Source organism: Panthera pardus, unplaced genomic scaffold, assembly GCF_024362965.1.
Source record: "Panthera pardus isolate Hobbes unplaced genomic scaffold, ASM2436296v1 HiC_scaffold_13, whole genome shotgun sequence".
NCBI classification, from domain to species: domain Eukaryota; kingdom Metazoa; phylum Chordata; class Mammalia; order Carnivora; family Felidae; genus Panthera; species Panthera pardus.
The window spans coordinates 85890650-85903938 of record NW_026526688.1 but is presented as its reverse complement, the minus strand read 5'-3'; the positions used below and the strand labels follow the sequence as shown (position 1 = coordinate 85903938).

The window sequence follows — 13289 nt, the reverse complement described above, 5'->3', positions numbered from 1 at the left end:
TAAGGCCTTTGTTCAGGAACACTCTGGCACTATAAAGGGAAAAATGACAGCACCATATTCCTCTGTGAAGCATGAGTTGGTTTTTCTTCAAGAGTTCTTCCCAAAGAAGGCCTTGTGGGTTGTGGCTAACTCCGTTTTCCATTTTTATCTAGATTTGTTCTTTAACGCAAATGTTATTCTTTTTCCAAGGATTGCTGTATCATCACATTAACGATAAGATAAACAAACTTGACAAAAATCCACTGGAAACAATAAGTGTGGTAATTGCATATTCTTGTCCTAGGTATTCCTTTTTTGTTCTCAATTAAAAGCAGCCCCAGCAGTTGTGCATGCTGTATCATTTGTTCACCTTAAATAAATACTTTTGAATCTAAAAATATAGCAGAAATAAAACTTTCTGAAAAAAATAAAAAAACTGAAACTTAGAATCACATCAAAACTAAGAAATGGATTTTTAGGGGATCGGGATGGTTTCAAGAGGCTGAGGTTTCCTGACAAGCCAACTCCCGTAAGGACCATAGATCTAGAGAGTCTAAGGGTTTGTACAAAACAGCCTCAGACCTCTGAACAGTATAGATGCCCGTCAGATATTTGTGATTTGCTTAGACTTAACAAAATGATGAGTTAACTATAATTATTGGAAGATATTTCATGAAAGAACAGGAGTTCATGTAGCACTTGGGTCAGCTCAAGACTTACCTAGTAAATCATTTTAATTCACTCTGCTTAAATTAAACATGTGATTCCTAACAGTGACTCACAGTGAAAAAAGCCTGAGAGCCCTACTGGACGGAGTTGGTGTGCAAGAATGAGTCTGCCACTTTTAGGGGCATGACTGTCTACAGGTAACTGAGAGAAATGACCAGGGAGACTTTAGGAAGAAGCAAAGTGAGCTGAACACTGTAACTTTCACAGCTGATCCACGAAGTAGCCCAGTTTTACACCCCTCAGGACATGGTAACCTGTCTCTTCCCACCTGACCTACAGGCTATTCAGCAGCAGGCTTCTAACACGAAGAATGAAAGATCTGACACAGCTTCCTTTTCTGTGCTCACATTTCCCCCACGCCACATTGCAACCAGCACATCAGAACAGATACACTCATAATAAGACCAAAAAGCAAGGACAGTGCTGGCAATTTTATACCTGGGCCAAGTGCCAGAACTGGCTGTGGGGAGGAGGTGCAGGGAGGAGAAGGAATGCTCTACCCTCAACCCTTTTCAAAAACAAAGGTAGGGCTACTTTTAACTTAACCAGAGTCCTGCTGGGGGACTCTAGCTTGAGGTTCCCCCGCCCAGATCCTTTGGAGGTGGGGTCTTCAGATGAGTTCAACGAGAGGTATTTAGATTCAGACATGTGTATGGAGCCAGCAGAAGTGAGGGGGTGGGACCCTCACTACCAGCCCCATGTTAGTGGATGGAAACCTATGGCTCTTTTGAATGTTACTAAATTAGTCATCTAATACTAATACATCTAATATAACATCTCTACCCTTTTAATAAGCCTAATTTTTTTTAATCTCACATGGTTTTTCTGTGAGCCAGGAATTCAGGGATGGCCTAACTGTGTGGTTTTGGTTGAGGGTCTCCCATGCTGCCAAGATGTTGGCCAAAGCTGCAGTCATCTGAAGGCTTGCTTGGGGTTAGAGGACCTACTTCATCCAAGATGATTCTCTCACATGACTGGCAAGTTGAGTGCTGGCTGATGGCAGAAGGCCTGTTCCTTGATATGTGGACCACTTCTACAGCTGCTTGAGTATTCTCATGACATAGTGGCCAGCTTTCCCCACAGTGAGTGATATAAGAGAGAGCAAAGTAGAAGTCACAATGTGCTTTATATGCTAGCCTTGGAAGTCACACACTGTCATTTTGTAATATTCACTTGGGTTACACAAGTCAGCCCTGCTTAATATGGGAGGGGCCTACACCAGGACATAAATAGCAGGAGGCAAGGTTTGGGGGCCATCTTGGCAGCTGGCTGCCACAGCTGCCTATTGGCCCTACCACTGCCCGTGGGAATTGGCCCACCCATTGACTGAGCTTCTCCCAAGAGCAGTACAAATCTGATGCCATGGGAATGCCCAAGTGTCCTTTTAGAGAAGGCTTGGCAGCTCCTGACCTCCTGCCTGCCTCAGGTGGTGGCTCACCTTGCCACCACACTTCTGCTTGGGTAGCAGCACACATGTGGTGAGTGCTAAGGAGTCACCAAGGCACCAATCAGCCAGGCACACACCGTGGCTTAGAATGCAACTTTAAAGCAAGACCTACCCCCAGAGAACCTTCCAGCTGGAGTATTGCTCCAAAATGGGTATCTGGTGGCCCCCAAAAGTTCACAAGCCTATTTAAGTGTCTGAATTATACCTGTGAGGCTGTGAGGAGAATGTGCCCTCACTGGATTTCTGCTCCTTTCCTGGAGGGGAAATAAGCCTTGCTGACTCCGATGGGAGTAGAGAAGCTGATTGTTAGCAGTTGCTGGTTTCACGTTTGGTGTCTGTGGAAACCCAGTGAACTTCCACTAGCTGCAAGACAATCTTACCTAACTTCAATGGCAAAATGGAAAATTTTAAATGTACTGAAGAGACAGTACATGATAGGCATTTTATGTACGTTATCTCCTTTCATCTTCACAGGAACCCGGTGAGGTAAGAATCAGACCACCATTTTTATAGAGGAGCAAACAAGCTCAGGGACCTTGAATGACCTGCCCAATTTCCCGGCTAGCCAATGAGGGATCCAGGATTCCAACCTTCCAACCTGGGTGTGTCTGACTCCAAAACCCACATGATTTGTTCTCCCAGAACTCTCCCAAGGAAGAGGGGGCATAAACCAAGGGGAAACCATATCCAGGGAGAGGAAGGAGGACCTAACACATCCACAGCCCAGCCTCAGGGGTGGGAGGAGGCACTGAGGCTGAGGGCAGCAGAGAGACCTGGGATGCTCTGTGAGGAGTGGCCAGTCTGAAGACGTTCCCTTGGCTCTCCTCTTGGAACCCTGCTCCAGTCTAGGCAACAATGATGCCCCTTCTGTCTCAGGGGCAGCAAACCCTGCATCTCCCTCCCCCTCCGAGGAGAGTCAGGTTGTTAATAATGATAGTTACTGTAGCCAGGCCTCCTGCTAAGTTAAGTACCACTTTTAAAAAATCCTCACAACATTCCTATGAGGTAAGTATTATTGCCGCATTTTATAGCTGGGGATGTGGAAGATTGGGGAGTTTAGGAACAGCCCCAAGGTCACAGAGCCCCAGGTGTTCATGCTCACGTTCCAACCCAGGCCTCTGACTTCGGGGCCATCAGGAATCTTAACACCGTGTTCTACCAGACAGAGGTTGGGGGTCGGACAACCGCTTGGCGCGTTCATCGCCACGTGAACTGACAGCGCAGCCCCCAACACCGAAGGGGCAGGTTCCTTGACTCTTGGAAGGAAGCTTGCTGATGGCGCCAGCCGGGCCCAGGCACCCACATGGGACCCTCCTGCTCTGGGGCTCTGACAGACCCTGTTGGTGAGGACTTGGCCCCGCGGGCAGGTCGTGCCTCCAGGCGCTTGCCTCTGCATTCCGCGGGTCGGATGGCAGCCCCACACTCGACTGGACAGTGTTTGGGGTGGGCTGGAGCTCCGAAGAAGCCCGGGATGGATGGCTGAGCTGGGAAGGGAAGTGTCCAGGCTTTGGAGAGCGGCGGCACCACGGCGCCTGGGGCTCCGCACCCAGATCACCATTTTCCTCCGAGCAGTCGGGTTGCTCCTTTGGCGGGAGCCGAGGCCCGGGGCGAGGCAGGGGCGGGGGGGGGGGGGGGGGGGAGGGAGGAGAGGGGGCGCCCTGCTCCCGGGCAGCGAGACCCCGGGGCCTTTGTGTATTCGGAACCGGATTCCCCACCTCCCATCCCCGCCTCCCATTCCCGCTTTCTTTTCCCCTAACCCAAGTCCCAGTAGAGTATCCAGCAATTAGCACGCGAGGAGGGGGTGGAAGACGGCGGGCGGGCAGGGGTGGGGGCGGTGGGACCCCTGCTCTCCTCTCCCCCCAGCCGGGATCAGCCCCGCGTTCCAGCCTGCGCTGCCTTCGTCCGCCACCTACCGATTGCTTGGGGCCACTGCGAGCCCGCCAGAGCTGTTCCTAGGCAGATCTTGATCTCCGTGGACAATAGACAATGGAATTTTTTTTTTTTTTGAACAATGATTTATTTTGGGGGGTGGGGATAAGGAGGAAGGAGGGAGGGAGGAAGCAGCAGTGTGTTTGTCATCGCTTTAGAAAAAAATCTCTGTTCTATCATTGTTTCTGCATATCCATTATATTGAGGACAAAAGAATCCCGTTCTGGAACAACAAAGCCAAGGGAAATGTTTTCTGTGGCTGACATTTAATTGTGTGCACAAGGTGCTACATTATCTTGGGGAGAGATTGTCGAAAGGAATAGGGCACAGCTTCAGTTCAAAAGGCTGACTTTTCTGCTTTAAGGTGTGGGCTTTCTTACATGAGTCCCATTTTATACTGCCTCATATATCTCCACTCATGTTATACACGACACACAATTCTATGTTTCTGTATGGTTTTCCAACCCATCACAAGGATTCCTCACGGGTTATTTTCACACCACCTCCCAGTTCTATTCTTTTACAGCTAACAGGGACAATTATGCTTTGCTTCACAACCTCTCTACACTTTCCTTACCAAAAAGATCCTCATTTTTAGGAGCTATTAGGAACGTTGGGGAACACTTCATCCCCTATCTGGTTTTACAGATGAAAGGGGCAGAATGCTTGACCAAAGTCAGACAATTAAATAGAGATGGAGGCAGGACCAGAACCCTTGTGTCCTGAACCCTGGTTTCTAGTATGATCTCCTGTTTGATGTCCTGATTCCCAACACGCCCTGATTTGCTTACCCTCATGGTCTCCTCTGGGGCTGGAGAAGCCCACACACAGTTATCTGTGTTGCACAAAGATGGGTGATAAATCGGGGTGGTAGTGGGGGGTCAGAAGTGTAAACACCCATGGTGGGAGTCCCTTTCACTCTCCCCCTCTTCATCCCTGTCCCTCTGGACAATGAAGCAGGGGGGCAATGTTGATATCATTTTCATTTATTTATTTCATTATTTTGCCATAAGTTAATATGTAAAACCTATCGCCACTATCCAAAACTCCCCAGAAAATACTTTTCCTGGGTTGCAGGTCTCGAGCCCCTCTCTGACCCAGGGCTAACCTGGCTACTGGGAACACAAAAAGAAATGTTTTCCATCTTTGAAAACCGCTCAGTGGTCTCTTGGCAAAAGCAGTTTACCCTTGGGAACCTGAATAATACAGATTTCATTCTAAGGTTCATAAAAATCCTTGGGGAGATGCAGACCACTGATCATGCTGAAGAACAGAGACATTTTTCTTCTGCCACCTTCTAAAACATGCTACACCAGACGGCGTTCCCCTTTAAACTCTAAACTGTGTCACACTAACTGAGAGAAGAATCAAGTCTTAGATGAGAAGCTCAGTAAACATCTTTGCACATCCAAAATAAGTCAGCCCGTCAGAGAAGTCTGCTTATTTTAAAGGTTGTTCAGTCTGTTTAAAGCAAATAGACCAATCTCACAGTCTGCAGACAAGGAGACAACAAGCAGAGGAAGTTTCAAAACAAAAGGCCAGAATATTCCCTAAGTCTCTTTAAACTGTCTTCTAAAAGCATAGAGAAGAAAACACATTTGGGTTACAGGCAATTCTTAGACCTTTCTCCCGGGTTTTATCACTTTAAGAACTTGGGTTTATACAGGGGCCACGTGAAATGTTAACAGGGAGCTTAGATTTCCAAATCCCCTAGTTTTCATTTGTTTGTTCCTTTTTTCCCTACCCTCAGTGATTCATCCTGTCTCTACAAAAAGACCCGCGGTTCCATGATATTTTAATATGACAACCACACGCTTACAAACACCCTGCCTTGAGGATTTTGTGAGAATCAAATGTGATCAAATGAGGTGATGTAGGTGAAAGTGCTTTTAAAAGCCTAAGGTACTCTTCAGATGTGAAGTGTTATTCCCATATAGCCGAGGTTTTGAAAGTATTGAATCATTCACGGGAGCAGTGGCGCAACTACCCTGTGAAGTTGTGATTCGGCCCATTTTTCGGAACTTGCGGTTACACGTCTAGGGTGAAGCTGAATGTGAATTTTAGAACATCCAAATCTCATTTTTGAGAACACCCTCACATCATGTTGGAATCTGGTAAGTGCTAGAACACTGGTGAGTCATTGCTTCCCCAATGTCCTTATTTGGTAGCATGCAAATAAAAATGATCATTTTCAGATTTAGATTTTCTCAAAGCATGGTGTGAGAAGCTATTTTTGCTTTTGCTCCAGTCACCATTCTGTGTAGTAGAAAGTGCATTTAGAGTTGTAAAAACTGTTTTTCCATTTGCAGCCTAGATTTAAATATGGAACACGGCAACGCAACCCAAGTACTCCCTCAGTTGGATACAGGAGTCACCATGATTCAATCCAGTGCTTCTGGCATATGGCCCTCATTTCTATACATGTGAGGACTCCACATCACTAACTTCACAAGACTGTTTTCATATCATCTATTTATGTAGCATCTCTCGTTAGGACACCTCAAGTGATTTGCAGGTGTTCTAGAACTCATTCTCTTAACGTCTGCATTAGAGAGAGATGGAACGATTGAAATGACACTCAATTTGTGGAAAGTGAAACCTGTACCAGTCATCTGGCTTCTAGATGACAGACTCATGAAGTGCATAGCCCTGTACTGAAGAAATGACTGATATTACCCAAAATGAGAAAATCTTGAAACCCCAATTTCCCCAATAGTTGTTGTCCTATCTTACTAAAACCAAGCCTGCTATCAGGTTTCTCCAGGGGTCAAAGTCAAAATTTACTTCAGCTCATGAGATCAGCTGTTGGACCCATTAGTTGCTTAACCCCAGGCCCTACACAACCTCATCTTAGAGCCAAGTCATGACTAACTTCCTGTGACTAGGCCTTCAAGTGTTACTGTTGATCATGTCCCTTCTAGGATAACCGGGCCAGACTGGCCAGCTGCAAGACTTATTTCAAGCCGGTTTCAGTTAAACCACATTCTGGTGTCTATTTCCTTTCTCTTTTAAAAGGAAACCTTCTGTGGCTCCTTGGGGCCAGGTTGGTGGCCCTAACTTCTTGGAAGCTTCTGTTTATGAGCTTTGTGGGGCAGGCAGATGAACGTCAGCTGGTTCTCCTTGTGCCTCCTTCTCTGTCCTGGCTGCTCTCTCATGTTCCAGAGCTTGTGGTGCACCAGAATCTGACACCAAATTCTGATGAAACCTGGGACAGGGTATTGCTACCATAACTGCCCTACGAGCAGATGGCTGGAAGTAGGACATGAAGATGATGCTGGCAAGTGTTGCACCTTAGGGTACTTAGGTGTGCTCCCATGCCTAAAGCCACCTGCCTTACGTCCATTCCCCACTGAGGCTTGGTCAGTGGGGCCTCCTCGGAGGAGGAGCTGGGCATGTGGCTGCTCACTCTTCCTCTGTTCCCCTCCAGCTCAACCATCTGTACTACGGACTTCTGTCCCTGTAAATTCTTGCAATGTAGGAAATGCCCAGTGGAAATGCAAAAATAATCATGTCATCTTTCACACATTTATGGTATTTTGGCAATGTTTCTAATAGCCGCTGAGGGACAAGAGTTTATCTTTCTATCTTACATCTCATAAATCTTTTTTTTTTTCCATCACTAGCGTAAATTGTGCTTAGTCCAATAACAAGGTTAAAATTATAGTGCTTTTCATCATTACAGAGATGCTCTTGCCTGTGATGGGGACAATGGCTACATCTAAAGCTTAGCAAATTTATTTTTTTCCTTTTGCCTGCATCAAGATGTCATCTGGAAGAGAAGATTTTCACTTAGCTGTGCACAGGCTTTGTTCAAGGCCTCTGTGCATGTAAACACTTATGGGAGAGGCTTGTAACCTGTGATTCAGTTATTGTGTGCCTCTGTTCTTCCCCTGAGTGTCTTTTTCAGATTAAAAAAAAATGGGAGAGTCATCTGAGGTACCTGGCAGTGTTGAGGAACCCAGGCTATCAATATAAATAAGGTATTTAACCTTTCTGAGCCTCAGTCTCCTCAGTTTCCTCATCCCAGTCTCCTCAGGGATAATAATAGGGCCTCCTAAGAATTATGAGAATTTAAGGCAACAGAATGCATAAAGAGCTTAGTATGGTGCCTGGCACATAATAAGCACTCAGTAAGTACTTGCCAGCATCATCATCATGACCGTTTCTATCCCGCTGTTTCCACGTGACAGGCTTCTGCCCTGGCAAGACCCTGGAGTTGCCAGAAGAATCCATGTAACATTGCCATTTTGAACCTCTGGCTATGGTGTTACGACTCTCCATATCAGCCTCTGCTTCCCCAGGCAGGGAACATTCCCCGGGCAGAGCTGGCAACAAGCTGGTGGGAACTTGAATCCCAGGCAGGAACAAGGTCCTCAGATAGTTAGCCTCTCCTTTCTACTGCTGACTGCTGTTCATCTGCATGTAGGTATCATGCCACTCACCCCGTCCACCTGCCACACCACATAGGGGTCTGTCACAGGGACAATCTGAGGGAGCTGGTTTTTCTACCCTCTGCCAAGCACTTTGGCTCCATAGATTCTTTCCTTCTGCCCACACAGCTCCAGAAGGCCCAGACCCAGATGTGCAAGTCACCGCCATTTTCTGGCTGTGATTAACAAGCTTCTTTCCAGCTTTTCTGCATATCTGAACTGAGGTTTCATCTTGTCCCCTTTTCTGGAAGTACATCCTCTTCAGTCACTTTCTGCAGTTTTCTGTGGTTCACCTTGAGGCCAGCTTCTGTTGCCAAATGTGTAGGAGACATCTCCAGCCCATCTCCAGCCCAACTCCACTGAGTTTTTGTCTGAGGTTTAGGTTAAATGTTTTTTGCATCTCTCTGAATAAGACACAGTCCGTACCACCAGGCTATCCTTAACTGAGGCACTAGCACTTCTTTCTGGAATACAAGGCCAATGCCATACCAACCACTCTTTCATTTGATCTCATTTCTCCAAGTTCCTTATTTTCAAACTTCGCCAGACATGAATTCATTGTAGAAGCGGAAGAACCTTTTGGAGGATGTCTGAGTTGGAGCAAAGGTCTCTCATCAGAGCGTCAGGGTCTGCTTTCTCTTCTCTTTCTGAGTAATTCAGCAAGCCCAAGGATAGCTTGCATTTTCCTCTCTTAGGAAGAAAACCCAGTGTGGAAACTGTAGTTCAGATTTGGTTTTTGGAAATGATGGATTATATATGGACCATTTGCTCCTAATCACAATCCTCCTATTATCTATCTACCTATCATCTATCTATCATCTATTATCTATCTACCTATCATCTATCTATCTATCTATCTATCTATCTATCTATCTATCTATTATCTATCATCTATTATCTATCTACCTATTATCTATCTATCTATCTATCTATCTATCTATCTACCTATTATCTATCTATCTACCTATTATCTATCTACCTATCATCCATTATCTATCTACCTATTATCTATCTATCTATCTATCTATCTACTATCTATCATCTATCTATATATCTACCTATGTATCTATGTATTATCTATCTATCATCTATCTGTGTGTATATATATATATATATATATATATAATCTATCTACAGTTTTTTGCTAGTGACTTCCTTACATCTGACCCAGAGTTCTTTTTTTTTTTTTTTTTTTTTTAATTTTTTTTTTTCAACGTTTTTTATTTATTTTTGGGACAGAGAGAGACAGAGCATGAACGGGGGAGGGGCAGAGAGAGAGGGAGACACAGAATCAGAAACAGGCTCCAGGCTCCGAGCCATCAGCCCAGAGCCTGATGCGGGGCTCGAACTCACGGACCGCGAGATCATGACCTGGCTGAAGTCGGACGCTTAACCGACTGCGCCACCCAGGCGCCCCTGACCCAGAGTTCTTACACTGAAGAGTAGATGTGCCAAGATATGACTGACCACTGATACAATGGCCTGGATTTTGTCAGACTCTCTGTTTGTTCTCAACAAGTGGAATTGGATACCTCTTTGAATTACATTACTACCTTAGAATTCAATGGAGAAATGACTGGAAATGCACCCAGACTGAAGCTGATCTAAGTCAATGGGAAAATGCGTTGGCAAGGTTCAGACACAAAGGAAACACTTTTTCCTACAAAAAGTTGCATATAGCTAACCAGTGATGGATACTTACAAGATTAAAATGGATGCCCTATTTTGATTTCTTTCTCTCCTTTGAAACCCATTTCCCATTAGTTACTGAGTTCTTTAATCCTTTCTTTACTTCATAATATCTCCCACTTTCTTTCTTTTCATTCCTACTCGAACCCTGGTTAAAGTCTTCTTACCTCATGTCCAGTCCATTGTAATAGTATTCGAACAGGTCTATCTACTTCACATCTTTTCTCTTTAAACGTCATCCTAAAACTGCTATCTGATTAATCTTGTTAAAACAGTACTTTCTCCAAACTGCACTGACTCCCAATCCTCCAGTTTCCCTATGGGCAATGTCTCAAATTCTCTTGGTAGGGCATTAGACCTCCCATCCCCACCCCCTGAAGCAGGTTTCCAACCTACTCATTACTCCCCACCTTTCTTGATTAACCTCCAACTCTCCTCATCTAAAATGCACTTGTGCCATTCCAATTCCTAGACACATCTTTCCCTTTCCTTTCTGCCTTTCCAAATCTTCCCTTAGAGATTGGGCTCAAATGGACTCCTAGATTGAAGTGATCATTCTCCTCAGAACATCTGGAGATGTTATTTGTTTGCATGATTAATGTCACGTACTCAGTTTCACGTACTCAAAAATCACTGTCTCTTGACTTTTTTTTCTCGTGGTTTGAATTGCTCCCTAACTTTCATGTGCTTACCTCTCATAGCATGTCCTGGGTAGTGAATTCTTTGCAGATGGTTGATTTGTATTCCAAGTTTCTTCTAAAGTATCTTGCCCAGGCCTTGCACTAAGTAGGTATTCGAGAAAACTGGATTTAGAGCGCCTGGCTGGCTTAGTCAGTTAAGTGTCCAACTTTGGCTGAGAACGTGATCTCAAGGTTCATGAGTTCAAGCTTCGCCTCTGGCTCCATGCTGACAATGCAGAGCCTGTCTGGGATTCTCTCTCTCTTTCTCTCTGCCCCTCCCCTGCACGTGGACGCATGCTCTCTCTCTCTTAAAAAATAAACATTTAAAAAAAATTTAAATGTTAAAAAAAAAAGAGAGAGAATACTGGATTTACTACACAGAAGAGCAACTGAAAAGGAAAACAAATCAGTCAAGCCATTTTCATCATGAGCACAGAAATGACAAGTCCAGAGTTTTGTTCCTATGTATGTCAGATTTGAGGGGATGATAGAGAATGTTTTTTTCCAAAGTGTCATGTACTATATCTAGAAAGAATCTTGTGAGACCATCTTGTACAATTTCCTGGTTCCATGCCATCTAAGATGAAAAGAGATCTGTTCTATGCTTAAAGACCCTAGAGACAGAACACCTTGGTTCTTTTTGATGGTTAAGTTTCAGAGCTGCTCTCCTGTGACAGACAGTTGTCTCACATGTCATGCTAGGCCAGTGCCCCGAAGTTTTCATTTGCCTCAGCAACTCCTACAGTGCATGTTTAAAGTTTAGCTTCCCATGCTCGTCCCAAAGAATAATGTCCAGTCATTTTGGAGTGGGGGCACATGAATCTGGTAATTCTGATAAGTGTGGTCTGGAGAACACATTGTAAAAGAAGAAAACTACTCTAATCTAATCTGTTTTTTTAAAAAATAGCGTAGGCCTATTAATTCTAGGACCATTTTCTGCAAACCTTAAAAAACAGCTGATTAATAGTTTTCTTAATAATTGAGTGTCCTTCTAGGAGTATTTTTAACCTCATCTATATTAAGCTCTAAGAAACATTTGGCATTCCACACAGATTTGTTGGGCACCAATGTGCCAGGCATCATAGTTACAAAGATGAATGAATTAAGTAATAAGGAAGATAGATCCTCATTCTAAGGAAGCTCATGGTGTAGTGAGTGGGGAAAATGAAACTATAAGAATGGTGCTGACCTATCCCCTTTCATCTGAAGTTTGTACACATTAAATATGTCTGTGGCAATTCAGCAGGGCAGGGACTTGAGACCCATTGTACATGACACCAGCCAGAAAGTAGATATGATATATGCCCTCACTGGCTCCTGACTCTGTACCCCTAGGGCAAATGAAAAGAAATGCCTTCCCCCCACCACTCCAACTACTTTCCAAAAGAGATGAGCATTCGTCAGTCGGACAACCATGCCTTATTAAACATTCAGAATGACTGGCACTCTGTAAGACATTTGGAAAGGACATTGCTCCTCCTCCTTCCCCCTGCCCTAGATTTTGCCATAATAGTGTTACCATTCTTCTCCATTCATTTGGGGGCCCTTTGATTTCACTGCCACCAATACTAAAGGCTGAGGATTCACTCCATTTGTGAAATAAATATTTAGTGAGTGCTCCAACATGTAAAGCACTTGCTAAATGGTGTGATGAATATAAAGATAGATCAAGTTCAGGTGCTACTCTGACAGAACTTACATCTAGTATAGGGATACATTGTTCCATGAATACCTTGTCACAAAGTTAAATATAAGCAAATATACCATGGGGTTACTTCTAGCACAATTGGCATGGAGAAGGCTGGGAGTATGGGAAGGATGGGGGGTGAGTGGGTTGTGCCTGGGAGAGTCAAGACTGTTCGGGTTTAGATGTGTCAAGCTGGAGGTGCTGAGGGGCATCCTGGGAAAGATGGCCTGTGACTAGTTACAAAATGTGTGCCCAAGGCATGGAAAGAGGCAAAGGCAAGAGGTGCTGGTGGCATATGAAACTACAGAACTAGGTTTTATTTTCAAGAGTCTGACAGGCAGGAAAAGAGGAATTGAAACATAAGAGATATGTCTGAGATATACCATATTTTCTTATTGACAGCACTTAATCACTGAGAGGTTGAGCTTGTAAAACCTGAAAAATGAGCTAAAATATTGTGTTTACTCATATAACTAATAAAATACATTTTATTTTTAACCTTTGTTTTTCTCAGGAGATGAGCTTAAAATATTTTCATGTAGCTTGACCAGTTTCTCTACTAAATCTGTGAGAGGGAGACATTGTAGTGCCAGATTAAGGCTTCTGTGTTCATGTTACTCAGGAGAAAGCGGAAGGAAGGAGGCATGGAATAAAGACAAAGAGAACAGGACGTCTTTTTCATGGCTCCTATGTTTGCTAATGACTGAGGAAAATATGTA

General features: G+C 44.4%; 1 long non-coding RNA gene across 1 annotated transcript in view; it reads right to left on the bottom strand.

The window, feature by feature from the left end:
- LOC109249587 (uncharacterized) overlaps positions 1 to 13289 on the bottom strand; it is a 131826-nt gene that overhangs the window by 15926 nt on the left and 102611 nt on the right. The window lies entirely within an intron of this gene.